This window comes from Dipodomys spectabilis, unplaced genomic scaffold (assembly GCF_019054845.1).
Source record: "Dipodomys spectabilis isolate Male_0828 unplaced genomic scaffold, ASM1905484v1 ptg000024l, whole genome shotgun sequence".
NCBI lineage: Eukaryota > Metazoa > Chordata > Mammalia > Rodentia > Heteromyidae > Dipodomys > Dipodomys spectabilis.
The window spans coordinates 11,736,233-11,741,414 of NW_024870701.1; positions in this window are offsets into that span (position 1 = coordinate 11,736,233).

The following is a 5,182-nucleotide window of genomic DNA, read 5'->3' on the forward strand; positions in this document are numbered from 1 at the left end:
ATATAGCTCTGGTATAATTTTTTTTTGGTCAGTCCTGGGCTTGAAGTCTGGGTCCCTCAGCTCTTCAGCTCAAAGCTAGTGCTCTACCACTTGGGCCACAGTGCCACTTCTGGTTTTCTGGTGGTTTATTGGAGATGAATGTCTTTCCTGCCCAGGTTGGCTTTGAACTGTGTTCCTCAGATCTCAGCCTCCTGAGTAGCTAAGCTTACAGGCTTAGCCACCAGCACCCCACTCTGGTATGCTCTTAAGAACTGTTTGCCAAATTCCAAAAACCATACTGGTTCATATTTGCTATTCTTCAGAAAGTGTTTTTTTTTTTTTTTATTATTTTAAAAATATAATTCCCTCCAGTGACAGCACATCATGACATCAAGGGGATGGGTAGTTATACATAGTTTTCACATTGAACAGTGAGTATCACATTGAGAAAAATAATCTTCAAGCAATCCTCCAGACTAATCTTCATCAATTATGGAATACACATGTGCATTCATTCATTCATCCATCCATCCAACAAATGGGAGTACCCACTGCCCTGGTGACAAAGAGAGACAAGAATCCTTGTGGGTTGCATTTCTCTGTGGTGCAGCTGGCTATAAGCAGGTTTATGAAATAATTAGTGGAGGAGTTGAAGCCATAATACTCGGATTGTAACTTTGCCACCTGCCACCCACACTACTCAAGCGGAAACAGAAGAGTGAGATTCCAAAGCCTCATGCTTCAATCTCTTGCACTAAATTCTAACTACAAATGTTTGATGTTCTATTCACTCAAGGTCTCCTCATTCAAAAGGATTCAATTTAGAATCATAAATACTTTAGGTCTATAATAGAAAATGTATGCCAGGAGAAAGTAATGTAGCATTCAAAACTCTCAATATGTAATCTTTGATATCTTTTCTCTTAGTGACTTAGACTATGAAATTTGGTCTCCTGAAATATATTGACCACTAGCATATAAAACATACAGATGTGATTTACCTTTGTCCTCCATGAGTCTCTTACATGAAGATATACACATACACACACACACACACACACTTATAAATGAACACTATAGCTCTAGAAGAACAATATCTAGATGATATTTAGAGCATGTCTTCAAAGAGTGTTATATATGTGCAAAGGAAGAAATGGACAATGAGTGAATCAGGGAGGAAGACAAAGAATGTGTGTTGAAGTTCAACACCTCCTACTCTAATAATGGACAATAATGTATAAGCACCTGTGCCACAGAGGGGAGAGTAAAAGGAGGTTGGTGACTTTTTTCTGTGTGTGCTGGTCCTGGAGCTTGAACCTGGGGCCTGAATACTGTCCCTGAGACTTTTTGCTGAGAGATAATGCTCTACTGCTTGAGCCACAGCTTCACATTTGGTTTTCAATGTATATTCCAGGCATCACATATATTTTACAGGCATTATTAGCCCATTCCTTAATCACATCTACCATGTCTTGGCCTGCAGAGTATGTGGGTGGGGAATAGAGCTGATTCATCTTATTCTTTTCTCATACTAGAGCTGTGTGTGTAACGTACACTAGAAGACCATGAATGACTACACTAGAAAGGCATTAAATGATGTTGAACAACTGAATTGTTTTATGAATGAGTTAGTGTTTAAAATACTCAAAAAATTTAACAATTGAGGCATTAAAAGGTTGTACAAAGAGAAAAGAAATCAAAGATTCTCAGTTTAAGACACCATTTAGTCAAAAACTTGGGAGGATCTGATTTGAGGTAGTAGCATCACACATCTTTCTTTCTACATATGAATTTAAAATGCTAGAGGGTTAACAAGAGTCTCCAAAAAAGAGCTGAAAAGAGCTGTAGGTCTCCATGTGTATGATGCAACACCTTAGGCTTCATTTATTGGAGAAGAAAAGGCCTTTCCTTCCCAGAATGCTTTGAAATGGGTTGACCAGAATGAAGTCAGGTATCAAGACTTCAACCTGGAGCCTAGGATACAGGAAGGAGGCAGAGTCAATATCAAATTTGGCATGAGAGAATTAAGATTCAAGATAAAAATTGTTCTTAAGATGAAAATTTAAAGAAAGAGGAAAATGATTAGATGGAAATCTCAAATAAAACTGCACTGCACCTCCCACTTGGAAGAGCATAGGTGAATTTGAGGCCAGCTTTGGCTATAAGAGAAACTTGTTTTAAAAAAAATCAAACAATAAATAAACAAGAGAGGGAGGGAAGAAAAGAGAGAGAAAGAAAGGAAGAAGAAAGGAAGACTGCACTAACTAATAGCCCTCTTTTTCTTTTCTCCTCGTAGAGAAAAGGCATCATCCTTTCTTCAGAGAAATCCCAATGCTTTTGCTTCATTGAGGCAAACAATGGTTTAGAAATTTTACTCTCCAATTTAATTGCATCAGGATTTAGCATGCTGAGTCCTAGGCTGTGGGTGAAATTCCTATATAGCAAGAATGGGAGACCTAGACACTGTTCTGAGCCCTGAAAGTTGCCAAAGCCCATCTCAAATAAATGACGATTTGGGCACATAGCAATAAAGCAACTGTAATACCATCTGAAACAGAATCTACTATTATTTCCAACAATCACCTCATGTTGACAGTTGCAATAGCTAAAGTACACTGAGTGCAACTCTGTGTGGTCTCACAATGAATCAACTTCTATTCATTCCGACAACAGTCCTTCCAAGTAGACTTCAAAAGCCATGACTGGTAAGGGTGGAACTGGGACTTCCCTCTGGGAATCTTACTTGGAAAACGTCTTTACACTTAAGATTACTATAGTGACTAATAAAGAGCCTCCAAATCCCAGAAAGCATTGCTGATGTCCATTAGGACAGCTAGCAGAGTAGTAAGGAAAAGCTTGCTGGCAGATCTTCTGGTTCCATCTTTTGAACCAGGGAGTTTCCGAGTAATACAAACTAAGTAATTCTATGCAGATGCATCAGCAGTACCAAAATACGTTCTGCACAATTGTATACATACATAATCCCATCATCAGATGATCACTATGAAGAAACATGGTCTCAATTGACAACTTATAAAATTTATGGAGTTCATTATTATATTTTCTTGATTGGCATTTTGTTAATACAAAGTGGGTTATATGTGTGGCTTATTAAAATTCATTTATTATTATGAGAAGTGCCCATTAAGGCAGAACACTGTCTGACATGCACACTTAAAAGCAAATTTTATTTGTGTCATACAACCACCAGGGAACGACTTCTAGTAGTATCTTCCATTTTCAGATGAAAAAAACAGATACAGAGAAAATAAATACATTAACCAATACCACAGCATTGAACTTTAAAACAGTAACATTATACAAATGTGGTTGTAACACTATACCAAAGATATCCCCAAAAGAAAACAGCAAATTCTAGAAATAGTCTTTAAAAAAGACTCAGCTTTCTATATCAGAAAAGCATAACCCTAAAACTTGTATCAAACCCAACAACTGGCAAACACACTAATTTTTTAAATATCTGCCCCATTTATTTCACCATATTAATAATATACAAGAATTTTGACAATGATTTATAATAAAAATAATTCTTTGGTATTGTATTTTTGACTAAGGAATAATGAAGCTATTGAAAAATAGTTGGTTATTGAACCAATATTACTTCTGAAAAATAATTGCTATTAGCCAACCCTACAAAGTCCAGATAGGCACATTATAAATATGAGATATGTATTTCAAATGTCTGAATAGTTAGCACACATAGAGAATTCATCAACTAAGCAAGCCATGAAATCTGGCCTGGAATTTGGTTGGTCATTGAATTTAATTTTTCTTATTGTTTTAAAACGTAAATAGTTTGGCCCATTCATATATTTGCTAAAAACTATAATCACAAAAAGCTAAAATTTAATTTTATAAACACAGCGATATGACTAGCAATCTTACCTAAAGTTTAACAAAAATTGTTATCTCATAGATCTTTCAAGATCCCTGTATTATAAAGCTGATTTCAAAAAATTAGCTCTTCTGAATTTACAAATTACACTTTCATTAAAGACAGAAGGTATAAATGAGCTTTTGTGTTGAATAATACACTTACCGACTTGAATTATACAATTTCTTTGTTAACATAAAATGGTGACGCTCATAAAATGGTAATGTAGTTCTATAGTTTCAATGACAAAAACTAAAGGATTTTGCTGAGAAGATAATGAAACAATAACCAAGATTTTTATAACAATAAAATTGATATTGCATTGGTTTTCAAATAAGACAAGAATACATAAACTCATATATAATGAAACAGGAATAATTCACTCTATAAGAGAAAAAGGATCAACTTTTAAAAATATGTGGGTTATCAAACCCAGGGGGGAAAAAGATAAAGACAAAGATAAAAGAACAAGAAAGAAAGGAGGTAGGAGACATTTGACTTTTAAAAGCCAAAAATCTTACAGGAATAAAATTACATTCCGAAAGCATTTTTGAAAGTTAAATTTCACTAACAAAGTAGAGAATAAAGAAAATGTAGATTCAGTTCAATATTCTCCATAAAATAAAATCTAAAAGGCATTTCCAGCAAGTTGGAATTGTATTAACAGGCATCGCCTGGTTAGAAATCTCCCTTTGCACCATGAAGAAAGTACATATTCCATGAGCTGAAGAAGAGCAAGAATGTGGTACACACACTTTAGGATGCTTAGGAAAACAAGTATCTGAGCACCATTCAAGCAATTGTCTCATCTGTTTCCTGCAGATAATATTCTCTTACCATCTCCAATTAGGTTATACTTCAAGTAGTCTATCAATACAGGTTGAACATTTAACTAAATTTTATTGCACTATAGATTGGCTGTAGTCACTTTGCCCAAATGTAAACAAAAATACAAATTTCCTTGAATTTTCCATTTGTAGATAGATCTACTTGTGTGAAAGACAGGTAATTGAGACTTATGCAAAAATAGAAATTTGTGTACTTATTTTACAGAGTTTCTCTATAAATATACCTTTAGCCAAAGAGGCTTCTACAAAATTTAGGAAACAAACTATCAAATATAACATCTTCTATTTTCTTTTCTTTTTTTTTTGCTGGTCCTGGAGCTTGAACTAAAGGCCTGGGCACTCCTCAGCTTTTTTGCTCACAGCTAGTGCCCTACAACGTGAGCCACAATTTCATTTCCAGCTTTTGGGCAGCTAATTGGAGATAAAAGTCTCACAGACTTTCCTGGCCAGACTGGCTTCG